We start from the raw sequence: 20,805 nt of genomic DNA, 5'->3' as shown, positions 1-20,805 counted from the left end.
TCTCTCTCTCTCTCTCTCGGTGTGTGTGTGTGTGTGTATGTGCCTGCCTGTGTGGTGCTCAGAGGACAACTTTTTAGGAGCTGGTTCTCCCCTTTCACTATGAATTCTGGGAACCACACTCAGGTTATACATAAGGCTTTTATTACAAGCACTTTTACCCACGGAGGCATCTTGCAGCCTCCGAGATGGGTTTGTAGTGTTCTAGAGTGGGTAAGGCAAAGTAAAGGTGAGAATGAGGTGCCACGTGTACACCCCTACTCTGGTTTACAAGGTAGTTCTGAAACTTCTGAAGCAGAAGCAGAGGGAGCCGGGCATTTTATTTAGGTCCCTGTGTGTCATGCTAAGACATCTTGATTCTATGGTCAGATCTCATCTCTGGTTTCTGTCTTTCTAGCCCTGCACCCTCTAGTTCATTCTTCAAGTCTTATAAACACAGCGTGAGTTTGACCGTGCTCAAAAACTAGCACAATTGCACAAGTAACTCATTTTATTTGGGCTCTCATTACTATTACACTAGGTAGAACCCCAAAAAGAATTTTGCAGGCATGCAAGCGCCCACCAGACCCCACTTTTTCCCTGAAAGCTGAATGACCAGGCACTACGTCTGCACGAGCATCGGTCCAATAGTTGTTCAAAACTCAGTTCCAGGAGCGTTGAGCGCCACAGAGGGTACAAAGAGATGCTGGGTCCTCCTTTCTGTATGCATCTTCCCATCAACGACTATAGACCCCGCTTAGGCCCACCCTCCCTAGAGAGCTGCTGCTGACCCCTCTGGCCTCTCTTGGACTTCCCTCTGTTGGTAACTAATCTCTCTGGCATTAACTCCATCAGCCTCGCATCCAAGGCGGTCCAAGTTCTTTGGCAGGGCGCAGACCCCGAGGAATCTACCCTTAGCCAGAAGCCAAGTCAGCACTAGGGTTCCATCCATGGGTCCAGGGAGCCGTTCCCCTCATTAGCTTTCACAGGGCAGATAGCCAACCGTGTCCTTTCCTTTAGAACTATATTTGGAATACAAAAGGACAAATTCCTCAATTTGGAAGAAACACATAAGGCACACAAGTATGTGTAATAATGTGTTTGGTGTCAAGGGACATTCCCCTTTGTGCATATGTAGCTAATCTTGTGAAATGTCAGTATTGTATCAAGCCAAGGAATAATGACAGTACCGCAGCCTGCTCACGATAGGGTCAGGAGTCTAAAACCCCACCCATGGAATGTTTCTGAGCATCCTCTATAACATGTCTCCTAAACTAATTAAGGACTCAGGGCTTCACCATGTCAAATCTTCTAATACATTCTCCCAGGTTCTATGTGTATTGGTTTTCTGGGATGCTCTAACACATTGTCACAAATGTGGGTGAACTAAAAACAGCAGAACTACATTAACATGCAATTCTGGAGGTTAGATGTCTGAAGTTAAGCTGTTGGCATGTTGGTTCCTTTTAGGGGCTCAGATGCAGGTTTGGCTTCTTGTCTCTCTCCTACTTCCTAGTAGATTTTTCCAATCCTTGGGATTTATCATATTATAGATGTTTTAATCCAAGATCAGTCTTTCATCTCAGGATTTTCTCTGCATGTAACTGACCAATACCTTTCTTCCTATAATAATGTTGGATAGGCCCATCCTGTCCACTATGTATTTTTAATATGATATAATCAGCAAGGACCATTTCCAAATCAAGTCACATTCACAAATACCAAGTGCTAAGACGAACATGCGTTCAAAGAGCAGGCACAATTCACCCCATAATCCCATCCTTGTGGCAGACACCCAGAGGCCTTTCAAGTTTACCCTCATGATAACCTTAGAAGTCATACAGGATAATTTTATGTCAACTTGACCCAAGCTAAAGCCATCTGAGAGGAGAGAACGAGAGAATCTCAGTTGAGAAAATGCTTCCTTAAGATCGGGCTGTAAGGCATTTCTTAATTCGTCATAGATGGGGGCGGGCCCAGCCCATTGTGGATTGATTGATGTGGACCCTTTCGTATGTTGTCAATATGTTTTATTACCATTGGTTAGTAAAGAAACTGCTTTGGCCTATGGCAGGGCAGAAAATAGCTACGTGGGAAATCCAGACAGAGATACAGGGAGAAAGAAGGCGGAGTCAGGGAGATGCCAGCAGTCACCAGGGAAGCAAGAAATGAGGTAAGCCTCACAAGCCTTATGGTAAATATAAGCCTTATGGTAAAATATAGAGTAATAAAAACGGGTTACTTTAAGTTGTAAGAACTAGTTAGTCATAAGCTTGAGTTAATAGGTCAAATAGTTTGTAATTAATATTAAGTCTCGAAGTGGTTATTTGGAACTGGCAGGCAGGTGAGAAACCTCCAGTCACAGCGGGTAGTGCCATCCCTGAGTTGGTCTATAAGAAAGCAGGTCAAGCAAGGTATGAGGAGCAAGCCAGTAAGCAGCACCCCTCTACAGCTCCTTCATCAGTTTCTACCTCCAGGTTCTGCACTGTTTGAGTTCTTGTCCTGATTTTCTCCAATGATGAATAGCCATATGGAAGTGTAAGCCAGATAAACCCTTTCCTTTCTAAGTTGCTGTAGTTATGGTCGTTTCATCATAGCAACAAAAAGCAAAACTAAGAGAGAAGTCAAAAGTAAGATGGGCTATCTGAGACTCAAGGGCCATCACAAAGTTGTATACACTCTTGGTTCATCAGTAATCAGGGCACTGTCTGGATCTTGTTAACTATAGGACACAAGATATTAATCTTTGGAAGATGTTTAAAGGTTCTCAGGAAATGGGAAGAGAGGCAGAAGATAAGATTTGTGCTTTAAGAGACTGCTGTGTCAAATTTGTAGCTATAACCTAGGGTTTGAGAACTCAGATTCCTTCTACCTTTTACAGATGGTGTTTTGTATCAGTGTTAAATATTTCACCTTTCTGGAGTGCTGAATCTCCACAGAGAAAACATCTGATGAACCCAAACTGAAATACATCCTACAGGATACCAGACCAGTACTCCTCATGACTATGAGGCCATCAAATACTGGGAAACACTGAGACAACTGTTAGAGACTGGCTGAAGCTTAGAAGACACAGCCACATGTAATGGAATGCTTTGACTAGGACCCTGGAACAGAGAAAGAATGTCAGGGAAAAAAACCACTGGAATCTGATGGGGTTTTTCCAGTGGACTTGACTAAGGGTTAGACCAATTCTGGTTTATAAGCGGCAGACCTACCGCAGAAAAACGAAAATGCAATGATGGGAGAAAGAAACCAGAACAGAGACTAGGGAACCCTCTGCACCATCTCTGCATTCTTTAAAACTATTGAAAGTTTTTAAATTTAATTTTGTCACTATGGGAATTGATTCTATACAAACAGATCACATATTGCTGCCTTATTAAAGCTGCAGACATGCACGAGACTGCTTCCTGACATCTGAGTATCTTACCTAGAATCTTGTTCTGTCAATGTACTCTTAACAGGATCATAAGACCATAACATGAACGAGAGAACTCTAAATTCTGATACAGGCACCTGTGAGAACCAAAGGTATGTTTTAAGCTTTAATAACCATGCCTAAAAGAGCTACAAAACAAAACAAAGCAAAACTGCTCTAACCTGTGAGCCCCTTGCCCAAGGACAGATACTTCTTGAAATGCTGGAGGTTTTTATTTATGGGAGATAGCAAGCCACATGTTCTCACTTCCCTAAACAAGCTTGTTTGACTCAACTGCACTGGATGTGCTTGATTGCCTGTAGGTGAGAGGTATGTGGGCAGGAAATACGTCAGGATGTACTCTTGGTCCTGACTGGATGTAGGCAGGAAGTACACAGGCGGGAAGTATGCCAGGATAAATGCTCGCTCTTGATTGGACCCGACGGAAAATATAGCGGCCTATGGTTTTGTCTTTTTAAGCCTCAGCAAAATGTGACTTTCTTCCGTTTTCTGGGAACCCAGGGATGGATCTTCCATCATCCTGGCCAGTATTTAATTAAAGTTTGCTCCAAATTTGGTTCAAAATTGCAGTAATGGTCTTTTTCTAAACTGGTAGGAATAACACACCCTATAAGGTGATTCCATACATTTCTGATCGTAGGTGTTCATGCTCTTTAGTAATCTCAACTTCGAAGTGAAGAGACCTAGTGATTATTTCTGTCACATAGAATCTATGTCAAAGAATAAAGATATATCACTTCTGACGTTGGATTCCAAAGAGACTACATCTTCTAACTTGAGTTCTGTCCACTCTCTTGCTCACTCATGTGAAGAACACCAGCAGCTTCATGGAGAGCCATAAACAGATGACAGTTCAGCTCGCTTAGGAACTGTGACCTCCACCAGTCTTTTAAGTGAATTTGGGAGATCAGTCTTTAACACAGATGAGCTCGGAGTGCCTGCTAGCCAACTAGCAAGACTTGCCCTCCTGAGAGCCACACTCAGCATCCCTAACCTGCAGAAATTGTTAGCTAACAAATGTTTGTGGCTTCAGACTGCTCCATTCTGGGGTTGTTTATCATCCAGCAACAGATGACTAAGGCACATGCTTACCTTGCAAAACTACTGTAAAGAATAAAAGAGGAAATGTGCTTAATTAGATTTTATATGCTAATGAACGCAAATACCCAAGTCAGCAAGGACAAAGCCTCACTCACAGAAGGCAGTCTACAAGTGAGTCCCTCCCCATTTCCCTCCAAGACGAGAAGAAACCCTGCTCCATTGTGCCTATGTTTCGAAAACTGTAATGTACTATGCAATTAGAATACCTGTAGTAATGGAAGGTATTACTGTATTAGGAAAGAAAACATTATTATTTTCAAAGCTGTTTGCAGTTTAGACTAGTTGGCCCAGAAGGAATGCAAGAATTCTTTTTAGAAGAAAGCAGCTCTTTTGTTTAGGAAGGGGGGAAAACTGTAATAGGTAAGAATGATTATTAAGGAGAAAATAATTCAATGAGATCTGAAATTCAAAACAGGAGGTGACCTTGATAATGTGAGACCCTGGGGGAAAGCTTTGGCAAACTCGGGGAGGTAGTGGCTTTTCCACATTACAGGAGATGGGGTCTCATGCTACTTTAATGTCTAGGTGAAAAGAAAGCCCGTCCCTGAAAAGGAGGGCCCTCAGGGTGCCTGGGCAGAGTTGCTTGGATTACACATGTGTACAAGACTTCAATTTGGCCCCAGAGGAAAACCTGGAGTTGAATGAGGATAGAATATAAAATTATGTACAAATCAATTTATAACAATAGTCAAGAAATTTACTTTCCCCAAAGCATGCAGGACAGTCTGGTTCCTAAGAGACGTGTTCTCACTATGTTTTTTTAATATTAATTTTTATTAGTCTTAATTTATTATTAATTAAAGTTAATAATTAAATGCCCCTGTTATATTAATAATTAAAATATCTTTAAATTTTCTTATCAGTAAATAATAAAGATAGTTTTTCAAAAGAATATTTTTGTTACATTTATTTCTGTGTGTGGAGGGGCTGATCATGAAGCAACGTGTGTGTAGAGGTCAGAGCACACCTTGCTGGAGCTGTTCTCTTCTTCTACATCTGGATTGTGGGGTTCAAATTCAGCTCTTCAGACCTGGGAGTAGGCATCTTTACCCGCTGGACAATCTCGCTAGCCCCTATTCCTTTATTATAAACCTCTTATCAATGTGAAATATAAACAGATTTGTTATTTATTAAGGAATTAAGTGAGCAAGTTAAAAGTTACCACAATTTATATTAATGTAATCTTTGTGGTTCCTATTTTTTTTCTTCTTACATTCATTTATTTTATATTTATAAGTGTTTTGCCTGAATGAATGCAAGGGCACCACATGTGTGCAGTGCTGAGGAGGTCAGAAGAGGGCCTTGCACTCGATGGACTTGGGGTTATGGATGGTTGTAAATCATCACATAGGTTTTTGGAAATAAACCCTGGTCCTCTACAAGAGTAACAAGTGCTCTAAACAGCTGAGCCCTCTCTCCAACCCCCTCTTTCTTGTTTGGTATATTTAAAAAGTACAAATGAGAATCCAGAATTGTTGGGAATATAAGACTTATTTAGAAGTATTTCTTTATTTATGAGGATACCCTTGTATTTGGGGCATAGATGTTCAGTATTGAGATTTCCTCTTGATGGATTTTTTTCCTGTGACTAATATGAAACATCTTTCTTTGTCTCTTTTGATTGATTTTAGTTTGAAGTTTATTTTGTTAGATATTAGGATAGCTATACCAGCTTGTTTCTTCGGTCCATTTGATTGGAAATTTTTTTCCAACACTTTTCTCTGAGGTAATGTCTGTCTTTGAGGTTGAGATGTGTTTCTTGTATGCAGCAGAAGGATGGATTCTGTTTTTGTATCCAATCTGTTAACCTGTGTCTTTTTATAGGTGAGTTGGGTTCATTTATATTAAGGTATATTAATTACCAGTAATTGCTATTTCCTGTTATTTTAGTTTTCATTGTTGGTGATGTTATTCTGTGTGTTTTTCCCTTCTTTGGGATTTGCTGCTGTGAGATCATCAATTTTCTGTGTTTTTGTAGGTGAATCTAACTTTCTTGGATTGGAGGTGTTCCTTTAAGTCTTTTGTGTAGGGCTGGGTTTGTGGCTAGGTATTGGTTAAATCTAGTTCTGTCATGGAATATCTTGTTTTGTCCTTCTATGGTGATTGAAAGTTTTGCTGGATATAGTAGTCTGAGCTGGCATCCATGGTCTCTTAATGTCTGTATAACACTTGACCAGGACCTTCTGGCTTTTATTGTTTCCACTGAGAAGTCAGGTATAATTCTGACAGATCTGTCTTTATATGTTACTTGGCCTTTTTCCTTTGCAGCTCTTAATATTCTTTCTTTATTCTGTATGTTTAGTGTTTTCATTATTACGTGGTGAGAAGCCTTTTTGTTCTTATCCAGTCTATTTGATGTTCTGTAAGCTTCTTGTATCTTCATATGCATATCTTTCTTTAGGTTGGGAAAGTTTTCTTCTATGATTTTGTTGACTACATTTTCTGTGCTTTTGAGTTAGACTTCTCCTTCTCCTATCCCCATTGTTCGTAGGTTTTGTCTTTTCATGATGTTCTATATTTCCTAGGCATTTTGTGTTAAACTTTTGTTAGATATAATGTTTTCTTTGACCGATGAGTTTATTTCTTTTATTGTATCTTCAGCGCTTGAGATTCTTTCTTCCATTTCCGGTATTTTGCTGTTTAGGCTTGCATTTGTGGTTCCTGATCATTTTCTCATAATCTGTTTCTATAGTTTCCTCAGTTTGTGTTTTCTTTATTGTCTCTGTTTTAGTTTTCAAGTCTTGAATCATTTCTTTCATCTGTTTTGATTGTTTTCCTTGGTTTTCTTTGAGGGATGTTGATTTCTTCCAATCTTTTGTTTGTCTTTTCCTCTATTTCTTTGAGGGAATTTTTCATTTCCTCCTTAAGTGCCTCAAAGATTCTCCTAAAGTTATTTGTTAGATCATTTTTTCCTTTTGCTTCATTTTTTGGTGTTATGTTGCTCTTTGTGGTGTTTAGTGTGTTCTTACCTTGTCTATCCATCTTTTCCTCTGATTGGTGTAGTTGGGGTTGTGTCTCTGGTGATCACTCTTCCATGTGTCAGCGGATCTAAGGCTCAGATGGTTGCTCTGCATGGTGCAGTCAGGGCCATGTTTCCGGCGGAGGTCGTTACCTCAGGACTGCTCTGGTCCGTGGTGGGGGTCATTGATTCATACCGGAGAGGCAGGGATGGTTTAACATATGAAAATCTGTCAATGTAATCTACCATATAAACAAACTGAAAAAAAAAGACCACATGATAATCTCATTAGATGCTGAAAAAGATGTATTTCAACAAAATACAACATTCCTTTATGGTAAAGGTCTTGGAGAGAGCAGGGATACAAGGAACATACCTAAACATAATAAAGACAATATATAGCAAGCCAACAGCCAATATCAAACTAAATGGAGAGTCACTCAAAGCAATCTCACTAAAATTAGGAGCAAGACAAAGTTGCCCACTCTCTCCATATCTATTCAATATAGTATTTGAGGTTCTAGCTAGAGCAATAAAACAACAAAAGGAGATTAAGGGGATACAAATTGGAAAAGAGAAGTCAGTCTCTCACTGTTTGCTGATGATATGATAGTTTACATAAGCGACCCCAAAAATTCTACTAAGGAACTTCTACAACTCATAAACACCTTCAGTAATGTAGTAGAATACATGATTAACTCAAAAAAAATCAGTAGCTCTCCTTTATACAAATGATAAATGGGCTGAGAAAGAAATCAGAGAATCATTGCCCTTCACAATAACCACAAATAATATCTTGGAGTAACTTTAACCAAACAAGTGGAAGACCTGTATGACAAGAACTTTAAATCTTTGAAGAAAGAAATTGAAGAGGACACCAGAAAGTGGAAAGATCTCCCACGCTCTTGGGTAGGTATAATTAACATAGGAAAAATGGCAATCTTACCAAAAGCAATCTGCAGATTCAGTGCAATGCCCATCAAAATTCTTCACAGATCTTGAAAGAACAATACTCAACTTCATTTGGAAAAACAAAAGATCCAGGATAGTCAAAATAATCCTGTACAAAAAAAGAAACTTTTAGAGACATCACAATCTCAGACTTCAAATTTTACTACAGAGTTACAGTACTGAAGACAAACTGGTATTGACATAAAAACAGATAGGAATACCAATGGAACCAAATCAAAAACCCAAATATGAATCCACACACCTACAAACACCTGGTTTTTTGACAAAGAAGCAAAAAATATAAAATGGAAAAAAAAAGAAAGCCTACTCAACAAATGGTGCTGTCATAACTGGATATCAACATGTAGAAGAATGAAAATAGATCCATATCTATCACCATGCACAAAACTCAAGTCCAAATGAATCATATGCCCCAACATAAAACCAACCACACTAAACCTCATAGAAGAGAAAGTGGGAAGTACACTTGAATGCATTGGCACAGAAGACCACTTCCTAAATATAACCCCAGTAACACACACACTGTAAGAAACAATTTAGTGGGATCTCCTGAAACTGAGAAAACATGGTCAACAAGACAAAACGGCAGCCTATAGAATGGAAAAAGATGTTCACCATCCCCCACATTGGACAGAGGGTTGTTCTCCAAAATATACAAAAACTCGAGAAATTGGTCACCAAACAAATAAATAATCCAATTAAAAAATGGGGTACAGACCTAAAGAGAGAACTCTTAACAAAGGAATTTAAAATGACTGAAAGACACTTAAGGAAATGCTCAACATCCTTAGCCATCAGAGAAATACAAATCAAAACAATTCTGAGATTCCATCTTACACCTGTAAGAATGACCAAAATGAAAAAAAAAAAAACTAATGACATCTTATGCTGGAGAGGTTGTGGGGTAGAGGGAACACTCCTGCAGTGCTGGTGGGAGTGCAAGCTGGTACAACCTCTTTGGAAATCAGTATGGTGATTTCTCAGAAAATTTGGAAACAACCTACATCAAGACTGAATAATACCACTTGGGTATATACCCAATGGATGTTCAGTCATACCAAAGGACATGTGTTCACCTATGTTCACAGCAGCATTGTTTGTCCTAGACAGAACCTGGAAGCAACATAAATGCCCTCTGACCAAAGAATGGATAAGAAAAATGTGGTACATTTACACAATGGAGTACTACACAGCAAAAAAAGAAAGAAAGAAAGAAAGAAAGATATCTTAAAATTTGCAAATGAGTGGATCTAGAAAACATCATATTGAGTCAGGTATCACAGACCCAAAAAAGCAAATATTATATGTACTCATTCATAAGTGGCTTTTAGACATAACACAAAGAAAAACCAGGCTCCAATTCACAATCGCAGAGAATCTAGACAACAATGAGGACCCTAAGAGAGACATACATGGATCTAATGTATGTGTGAAGTAGAAAAAGACAGGATCTTCTGAGTAAATTGGAAGCGTGGTGATCATGGGAGAGGTTGGAAGGGGAGGGGAAAGAAAGGGAGGAGAGCAGAGAAAAATAAATAGCTTAATAAAACAATATAAAAAATTGAAAATAAAACAAAACAAATAAATGAAGAATATTGTAATAAAAATAGCCCATCAGATGGCCACACCCAGTTTAGAAATCACAGTACTCGAAGACAAAATAGACCCTTCCCACAGAGCCCACCTGGGGCTCTGAGTGTAAACCTGAGCCCGGGGTTTTAACCCTAATGCATGGTGTGTTTATAGTCACAGAAAAGGGCTTTGTCTCTAGGAGCATATGATGCTCATTTCTGCTCCTCTTTTCCACTTCTGTGTTCTGCTCTCCTAAAGTAACACTGTAGGTTTGCCCTTCCCCCTTGCCCTTCCTCTCTCTCTCCTTCCCTCCCTTCCTCCCCCCTCCCTCTTCCTTGTTTCCTTCCCTCATCTCCTACCTTTCTTCTTCTTGTTTGTTTGTTTACGTATTTCCTTACTGACTACTTTAGAGAAAGTTCACAGAGCATTACTAAACCCAATAATAGAGCCACAGTGATGAGTCGTGATGCCAGGCATGCCACCACACCCCCAGTACAGTGTGCCAATCCCCTGCTTGCCATTGGTGACCTCCTCTCTCCATAACCCGTGTCCTCTCTCTCCCCATCACGCCATCTGTGTTTCTTCACTGGCTCCTCCCTCTTTGGTGCCGGCAGACTCATATCTCTCGTCTTAAGAGTTTCACTTGTCTCTTCTACATCCTCAAACCACCGCAATATGTTTTCCTTTGAGTCACATGTTTTGTATATATGTTAATACCAATACATGTTTTGGTATACATGTTAATGAACACTTCTTGTGTTCCTTATGGCCGTTGTCTTCATAGCTCCTTTTAACATCATTGATCTGCCAAACCAATCACCGAGAACAATTGTTCTTCAACTGAGGGAGGAGTCCAAGTTCCTTCCCGAATCCGACGAAAGCTATGGATCGCCTCACCAGGGAAGAACACTCTCTGTTCTTTTTTGTCCCCAAGGCCACTGTCATCTCACGTCAGAGCTTCAGAGCGGCGCTCCCATGCCTCCTCCCTCTCACCATCCTCAGTCACACCGTGAGAACAATCTTCCGAAAATATCACACAACTCCTGCCGTATCTCAGTTCCCTGTCGCCTGTTGTTCTAAACCTAACTTCCTCTTCCACTGTCCACTGGTTCAAGATCACCATCATTATCAAACAGTGTATATCAAAATGGTAAAACTGATGGCTTCTTTCACCATCGCATGCATGCCCAGAAATGTTCTACAAATATCCAAATGTAATCTGTAGAGAAAAGCAGACCTGATCCAAAACCAGAATTAGAAAGCAATTAAGACTTCGGTGTGTTTAATAGCAGCTGATGCCTATAAGATGATGAAACTAAATACCTGATTCTTGAAGAATCTGAACCACAGAGGCACACTGTGGTTTGCCACAGTCATTGCCAGCTGTCATCTGTGTTACTCACCAAGGAAGGACTACGCTGGTCCTAAACACACAGCCTCATGCGCCAAACCCTCTCCAGATAGAGATGATGACGAAAGGGATCTGGTTGGGGGGCTATTGGTCCCTTAGCTCTGGTCCTGCCTTGCCGAGGAAATCCTGTGTAGGAATGTTTGTGAAATCTGAGATCCACCAAAGAAAACCAGGGGTTCATATTAAGTGTGAAACCTAAGCAATTGCTGGTCATGCAAATCAGAAAATTTCATGAGAGGGCAGCGAGGTGACTCATGGGGTTAAAGGCGATTGCTGTCAAGTCTAACAGCCTGAGTTCAATCCCCATGACCCTGCTCTGGAAGGAGAGCTGACCCCTGCACTAACTCCTGCAAATTGTTCTCCGATCACTATACATAAGCCATGATGTACACCCCGCTCGATAAATACACAAAATAAATAAATAAATTTTAAAATGAAAAATTGAGGCGCAGGCAGTCATGTTGCCTCCCCTCTATCCACAGCCTTCAGGACCTATCTGGGGATCTAAGTCCTTCACATGGCCTTCAGCCACATCGGACTTTTGTGCCTTCCTTTCTGAATTCATAATATCTATTAACTACCCCAGAGGTTTCCAGAACTTTCTCTGTTTACAGTATCTTTAAAGATGATCTTGTTATTAAGTATTAAATCCATTGTAAGATGAAATGTTCATGACTAGACAAAGCATTTAATATATCTAACCTGTATTAATAACCTGCATTAACATGTCTAACCTGTTAAACTTTCTGGCTTAGCAACACAGTCTTCTGCACAGCTTTGGAAGCTTGACCTCATGATTGCAAGGCTAACTGTGACAGGTGCAGCATCACAAGAGTACCATACTGCATAGTACCTGCCATTGAGATAACCAAAATCTGAAACAGGCTTCCTTGTCAGTGCTGCTAACTAAATACCATGGCAAAATAAAAATAATCATTAAAGTTGAACCATTGTAGGTTGGGAACAACCAGCAGATCTACCCAAACAGCATGGTAAAGAATCCTATCCTGACAATACTACAGTCGCTTGGAAATCGTATGAATTGAAAGAAAGTTGCTGCCTTATAGATCTGTCTGGATGGTGTGAAGGGAAACTAAGAGGACAAAGGGAAGCAGGAGGGTGGGGCATGGAGGATATACCCAAATTACATCATATATTTATGTTAGGTACACAAACAGGGGCATAGAGGTGGCATGGTGGGTAAAAGCTCTTGCCACCAAACTCACAGACTGAGTTTGATACTAAGAAATCACACAGTGGAAGAAGAAACATGACTGTCCCAAACTGTCCTCTCTCTCTCTCTCTCTCTCTCTCTCTCTCTCTCTCTCTCTCTCACACACACACACACACACACACACACATCATTGACACACATAATAATGATTAAATAAACATTTACAAAGACATAAATAAATGAGAGCTGTTATTTTAAACGTTTTTAATGCAACCATGCCTATTTGCATTTTACATGGCCATGCTTATTATGCAGCGGGACATGTGTACCTATGACTGCACAACTTCTCATGATTAGAAATCAAATCAGACACTGCTGTTGTTGTCGCCTGTCCCAAGTGGGTGTTTGACTAGCACTTGTATTTTCATTACTGCTACCAAGGATCCAACTTTCAAAGGCATGACAGGATCCAAAAGAGCTAATAGAAGAACCCGGCCCCAAAATTGCACCATGCCACCCTGTCCCACATAGGTACACACAAAAAATATAAATAAACTGAAACCAATACAAAGGAATATAGCCTGCACTATTCAAGCCATAACCCACCTCAGACCCACACCTCTCATAGTTTTGCTTAAAGATTAAAAAAAAAACTTCCATGGTGCCTCTATGAATTCCCTGCAGTGCCCATGATTACCATGGAATACTTTCCAGATCTCATGTGTAGTCATTTGAATGTAGTTTGCATTGAAAACTCAGTGACAGGACAAGGACATCAACATCAACTGAGAATCTAGTCTCATCTAACTCCCAATCCATAGACGTGGTGATCTGAATGAGAATGCCTGCCCATGCACCCCATAAACTCATATATTTGAATACTTGTTCCCAGTTGGTGGAACTGTTTGGGAAGGGTTAGGAGGTGTAACCTTGTTGGAAGAGGTGTGTCACTGGAAATAGACTTTGATGTTTCAAAAGTGCATGCCATTTCCAGTTAGCTCCATTGCTATGGGACAATGGTCTGTTCCCTGTCACTTGTATTTTAAATAAATGCTGATTGGTCAGTAGCCAGGCAGGAAGTAGAGGTGGAACAACAAGAAATCTGGGAAAGGGAAGTTTCAGTCTGCAGTCATCACCCAGACACAGAGCAAGCAATAAGTGACTGCCTCACTGAAAAATGTGCCAAGCCACATGGCTAACACAGACAATAATTATGGGCTAATGTAAATTATAAGAATTAGTTAATAAGAAGCCTGAGCTAATGAACCAATCAGTTTATAATTAATATAGACGTCTGTGTATTTCTTTGTGGCTGACTGTGGGACCAGGCAGGACCAGGTGGGACAGGAACCTCGGTCAACACTCCATCTCTACTTTGGGCTAGTGGATCAAGATGTAAGCTCTTAGCTCTCAGCATCATGTTTGCTTGCTTGTTGCCATGCCTCTCATGATAGTATGAATGCATGGTGTAGAAGGTTCTTCTGTTCATGTATTGCTTTTATTGGTTAATGAATAAACTGCGTTGGGCCTGATAAAGCAGAACTTAGGTAGGCGGAGAAAATAAAAGTGAATGCTTTGAGGAAGAAGGGCAGAGTGAGAGATGCCATGCATATTCTGGCTGAGATAGACCTGGTTAGAATCTTGCCAGTAAGCCACAGTCATGTGGCAATACACAGACTAATAGAAATGGGTTAAATTAAGATGCAAGAGTTAGCCAATAAGAAGTTAGAGCTAATGGCCAAGCGGTGTTTTAATGAATATAGCTTCTGTGTGGTAATTTTGCGTGAAAGCTAGTCAGGCGGCTGGGACAAACTAAGGGCACCCTCCTCCATTCAACAGATGCACCCTCTGAAACTGCAAGCTCCCAATAAACTCTTTCTTCTACAGGTTGCCTTGATCATGACATGTGGTAGTTTGAATGTAACTGTCTCCCCTAATCTCATAGGGAGTGGCACTGTTAGGAGGTATGACTTTTTCAGAGCAGGTATGACCTTGCCGGAGGAAGTATGTCACTGTGGAGGTGGGCTTTGAGGTTTCCTATGCTCAGGATACTGCCCACTGTGTCAGTTGACTTCCTGTTGTCTCTCAGCAGCTACTTTCTCCAGGACCATATCTGCCTGTGTGCCGCTATACTCCCAGCCCTGATAATAACGGAATAAACCTCTGAAAATATAAGCAAGCTGCCCCAATTAAATGTTTTCCTTGTAAGAGTTGCAGTGGTCATGGTGTCTCTTGACAGCAATAAAAAACTAAACTAAGACATGGTGTTTTATCAAATCAATAGAAAAGTAACAAAAAAAATAGAGCTGGTGGAACCACATACCTATTATAAGGAAATTTCTGCACATGTACCAGTTTAGTAAGCATGGCTACAATCCATGACTTATCATCTGACTTTACCCTCGACACTGTAAGCTCCAGTATACCTTTTTAGATTCTTGTGTTATTTAGAACATGATTCTTGCAAGCAGCCAAATGGAGGTCAAGAATATCATTATGATTTACAATTGCACAAAACATTTAGACAGAGCCTTATAAAGAGAAGGTGTTCAATACCTGATCAATGAATGAACTAAATGTTCATTCACACTCCCAGGTATCCTTGGCATAGCTATGTTTTCTTTTCTTTTTCTTTTCTTTTCTTTCTTTTTTTTTGTGAGAAAATGATTGGCAAAGCCAGACGTAGGCAATATCTTGGAGGCACTGATAAACATCCTTAGCAGCTTTTAGAATGAACGTGGCACTTTTTGAATCTCTGCTTGATTTGTTATTCTTTTTCAAATCAACATACCCCATGGTGTGGTATCATGGAAGAAGGGAATCATCCTACTGTTCAGTTTGATAAGGAAGATAATTATATTTCAGGGATACATATCCAAAAACTCTAGTGAAATGACTAAATAAGAGTGAAGTCAGAGCATAAATTGATAAAGGTTAGCTAGATCACATTTCCTGAAAATATAATACACCGAGAATTCCGGGATAATGCTGCCATTTATTAATTGCACTCGTGAATCACATCAATGCCAAGCTCTGCATGCGTACAAAATGTCATGGAAATTGGATTCAGTTCTGTTTCAAACAGCTGTCTCCACTACAGCCAAACTGAATGTACCAAGTTCTTGAGAACAAATTTGAAAGGGAAAGAAAGCAACCCTTTGCTATCTGAGAGGGTCCAGTTGTCTAAACACCATTGCTACTCCTCGCTTTCAGTTTCCTTGGGAGATGTTTCTCACATTGACCATCTCATTGACTCATTGAGATGGAACACCATGTTAAAAGATTCCAGGTCTTCCTCAGATCTCTTGGTGGGCGTGGGATTGTCATATAACTATCGCCTTCCTCTTTACAACCAGTCATATAAGACATATGGAGGGGAGAGGACAACTCAGAAAGGGACATAGAGTCATATAGGCCAAGAGGTCAGACCCGTTGACATCCATGTATCACCTACGTTCATATTGTTATGAGCAAATACCCGAAAAAAGCAACTTACAGGAGGAAAGATTTATTTTGGTCCATGGTTTCAGAGGGCTCTATTATTGGTTGTTTCATCCCCAAGCACTTAGGCAAAATATCATGATGATGTGACGTGTGGCAGAGGCAGCTCTTTGTCTCATGGTGGATTGGGAACAGACCCGCTAGAAGGTATAGACCTCAAGGACACACTCCCATAACAAGGACCTATTTCCTCAGTAACTAAACTCCACCCCACCCCCAGATCCCATCTTCTCCATCGACTCCTCTGAATCCATCAATGAGTTAAAGCATCCATTAGGTCAGAGCCCTTGATACATAGATGTCTCTGGAGACATTCTCCCAGACACACCGAGAGATCTGCTTTGACAGTCTTTTAGGCATTTCTTCATCCAGTTAAGTTAAAAGTCAAGACTCACCACCATGGCGCCTTAGTTAGTGCTTTCGACTCTGTGTGCTCACCTCCGCATGTCCATGGCCTCTGTGACTCCCTTGCCTCTCGCATGGACAGCAGCAGTAGCCTCTCATCCGCCGGTCTGGTGTCTGCTTCATTCTTACTCTCAATATGCTTTCCACACGGCACCCATAGTAATAGTTCAAATAAGACAAGACAGCCAGAACTGTCCCATGTGTCGCAATTATTCTCGAATATTAAAATAAGATGCAAATGGATCCGATTTGGCCATTGTCTATGTCTTCCACCTCACTTTGCATCATTTTCAGTTTAGCCGTGTAGGCTGCAGCTGCATCGACTTGGAATGCACCAGCTTCTTCTTTAGCTTTGCTGTCTGCATCCAGCAGCCTTCCTCTACCCAGATCCCTGTCTGGAGAACTCTCTCTTCCCTCCAACATCTTGGATTGAGCTATGAAATGAACTCAACTACTCACTCTTAGAATCACTTCCAACACCTCAGATCTCTCTTTATGACACAGTCCACTCCATTTTTCTTTACACACTTTACCCCGAAGGTCACCGAGCCATTGCTAATGCTAGTTTACAAATCGTGCCTCCATCCCCAAAGAATATGATAGGATTGGAGGCCTTAGCTGTTCTACTCACTCAACCTTCCTTGTGCAAAACGTGACTATTATAATAGAAATGAGCCTATCTTGGCCTTAAAAATAATCTATTTCTGTTCCCTCATTTTCTGAGAATAGTTGAGATCCAAGAAAGCTATTGGCTTGTGACGAAACACACAGCCAGCTAATGATGGAGCCAAAGCTGGGACTTGGTTTCTGGTCCATTGCTGTTTCTGTTTCAACTTCTGGCTGCTCGTTCAAATGAAAATCAATCCTATCCCAAGTGGTTAAAAATCACTCAGAGTAAGTTCAGATGACTAATTCAACAGTACCCCATCTTTGAATATGAAGAATGCGCTATGAATCCCATCATCCAAACCCCTTGTGTATGCCCTTCGGCACAAGAATTCCTTGGGACATTAATGTGCAAGTTGGTTTAGACTTCAAGGTGCATTTTTTTCCCTCTAAGTTTCTTCTTCATTATTAAAATAAATCTGTTGACGAAATTAACATATCAGATGGAACAACAAAACTAGAAATAACTTAGATCTATGAAGATAATTTATTCATTAAATTAGAACTTTTAAATACAGGCAAAAGAGAAAATAACTATTATTAAAATGTTCCAACCAAATTGCTGCTTATCTTACGCGATGCTAATTAGTAACAGCACCCAAAATCCTCTCTTCCACAACAATCAGAGAAAAATCACAGATTATAGAAGGGCTGTGGGGGAAGGTGACAGAGGGTGTTACTAGTTATTAGCAAGGCTGAGTGATTACCATTGAGACTTGAGTTCAAATTCTATCCCTGGATTTTTGTGCTCAGATCCTTAATACTTTTCTTCTCATACATCATTACTGTGTGGTGTGTAGCAGGTTTCTCACACGATTAAATCCCCTCCAACCCATTCTTCACACCATTGCCAAGACAATGCTAGGGGTGCATAGACTGCACCAGCCATTTTCCTACCTAACCCCTCCATCTTCACACTGCCCTTAGGAGAAAATGCATCTGCTGTCGAAGGTCTGACCATGCCGACAGTGTGACCAGCAGCTTCTCAAACAGTGGCCTGCTAATGTCGCTCACCTGCCACACGGCTCCACATGCAATGTCGCCCCTGGAGTGGAGTTCTTCCAGATACTGCCTCTGCTGGAATTCATGTTTTTCTTTCAAAAATTTTGACATACGATAACTATATGCCAAAGATAGAGTTATACCTCTGCTTTCCACCTGGTTTGTATTTAGACATCAGGGTTTTCGAGGAGAGTGAAGGCTAGGTCAAACTAGGCAGAGTCGATTGGCTCGTACAATAAGCTTCCTACCCCTTGGAAAAGGAGGCATCACCGTGCACCCTCCCCCAACATGAAAATAAATAAGTCATCGAATATACAGTGATCTAATGGACATTTGGAAACAAGAGAAACATCCTTTGGGGGAAGCCCACCTTTTGACCCATTGACCTTGAACATCCCTCCCTGAGAGTTGTAAGCAACAACTTTCTGTAGTTTATGTCACCCAGTGTATGTTCTGGTAGAACAGTTCAAGCTGGCATACGCAGTATTAAAACAGAACAATAAGTATAGCAATGACGGTGTAAATGTGTTCCAGGCATTGTAAGAGTTATTTTATAAGGATGCCCTTCTATCTTATAAATTAAACACCTGAAGGGCCTGGCTCTCAGCAATGATAAACCTGGCGCTGGGAAAGACTAAGCCAGCCAGACACACACCTTTAAGTCCAGCTCTCTGGAGGTGGGGGTAGTGGAAGGAGGATCTCTGTGAATCTGAAGCCAGCGTAGTGAGTTCTAGGAAAGTCAGAGACACACAGTGAGACTCAAAAAAATCATTCATAAGAGGAAGAGACCAAGTATGCAGACACATCACAAAGACTTCAAGGGGTTGTAGGTGTCTTGAGTATGGGAAGGATTTCCAAGAGTGATTAGATTTATTTCCTACACTATAAATGCAAGGGCATTTGAGCCTTTAGCAGGAAAATTTATAAAACAATTTTCAATTTTATAAAAAAATCATTTTTCTATTTTTTTATGGATGGGATGGTTTTCTAACGGTTTGAGTCTCTCTTTAGAAATGAGTTTAAAAGGGATTCAGAAATGAATAGAAAAGGAGATGGAGGTTGAATCAGGTGACCTCTAAGGTTCCATTCTGCTCCAGGAATAAATGGCGCTTGGTTTTCACAAACAACAGATTGTTGAAGACCTTGAACTTGTACTGGTACAATCACCAAAGTTGCCAAAACACCAAGTCCTGAGACCAGCCATAGCAGCCTGGTGAAGCAAGAGGTGCATTTTCTGGCACCATCCTGGCGAATCTTCATTTTATTGATGGTCTGAGTATTGGCATGACAAAGGTCTCAGGCTAGCTCTGACCACTCAGTCCCTCTGTGCATGGTTCCCTGGCTTCCTAAACCCCAGCAGGACAATGGGCTATAGCCAGGCCCAAGGAAGGAAGCGCCCATCTCCAGTTTCCACCTTTAAGGAGCAAAACCAGCTGTATTCTTTCCTAAAAGAGAAAGACCACTGGAAGAGGTGGAAGGGAATGGTCGCACTGCTTCTCAGCCTTCCCTTCGCCAAACTGGCAGAGTGTTTATCCCTTTTCTAGAATGTTCTATTGTTTTGCTCTCTTAGAATCACACCAAACATCAAGCCCTTGTTCTTTCAATACCCAGCAGGAACACTGGGTGCTTTCTCTTCATTTTCCAGCACAGCTCTCAATAAACGAATTCAACTGGTTGATAATCTGCTTCGAAACAGTAAGCACTTGAAGTGCCCATTCCGGGCCGAGTCCTCTACGAACTTGTGCACAAATGAATATTGACTTCAGCCTGGGAAAAGAACCCTACAGGATTCTTGTGTTCAGCTCGTAAAATTGAAATTTAAACCAGCTGAAGCCAAAGAGAAATTCATCGACTTGCACAGCCAAACTGTAGGCGTGGTTTCAAGGATCTGAACCGGAACCCTGCTTGGTTTCCCTAGTTTTCTCCTCCTGTTTTAGCTGATCTTCCCTTTGTTCTGGAAGTTATCCTCTTGAAGAGAACAACATGAAAAACAGGAACTTCATGTTTCTCCTTCCTAGCCCTTCTACCTAAGAGGAAAATCTCCTCCACAAAGGGGCAATCAAAAGCTAATAGGAGAAAGCCTCATTGCCTCAACTTAAGTCAAATGTTGCCAGTTGTTAGAACTAGGAGAGCTGGAATCTCAAGGTCAAGAAAGAAGTCTTGCAAGGGTTGAGAGAGGGAAGAACAGCTTCCCCAAAAGAAGGCGCAAGTTAAAGATTGGTTATTCCACCTCAATGGGTTTACTCTTTATTAAAAAATGTGGGGGAGACACCCCCCAGAAATAACAACATGATGTAAGGACATGTTCTGATGAACAGCCCTCACGTGCATTCAGTCTTTCGGCTGAAGGTCATCAAAACATGAGAACATAATTCACTCTTTGGGACTTCAGCTAAAACTAGACCAAAGTGACCTTTCAGTTCGAAAGCTCATGGGAACACTAAGGAAAGATGGGAATTAGGTTGAGACCAGGTGGTGCTAGGCCCTGTTCTCTAAGAGGAGGCATTTAGATGTGACTCATACGGGGGGGGGGACCTCAAGAACGTCACCCAGAGCAGGGGCATAGTACCACCCTCAGACTGGAACAGAAGGACCCTCCACTGGTGCTGCCCTCAGGATATTCA

This window comes from Myodes glareolus, chromosome 8, assembly GCF_982192425.1.
Source record: "Myodes glareolus chromosome 8, mMyoGla1.1, whole genome shotgun sequence".
NCBI classification, from domain to species: Eukaryota; Metazoa; Chordata; class Mammalia; order Rodentia; family Cricetidae; genus Myodes; species Myodes glareolus.
This window is presented reverse-complemented; position numbering follows the sequence as displayed.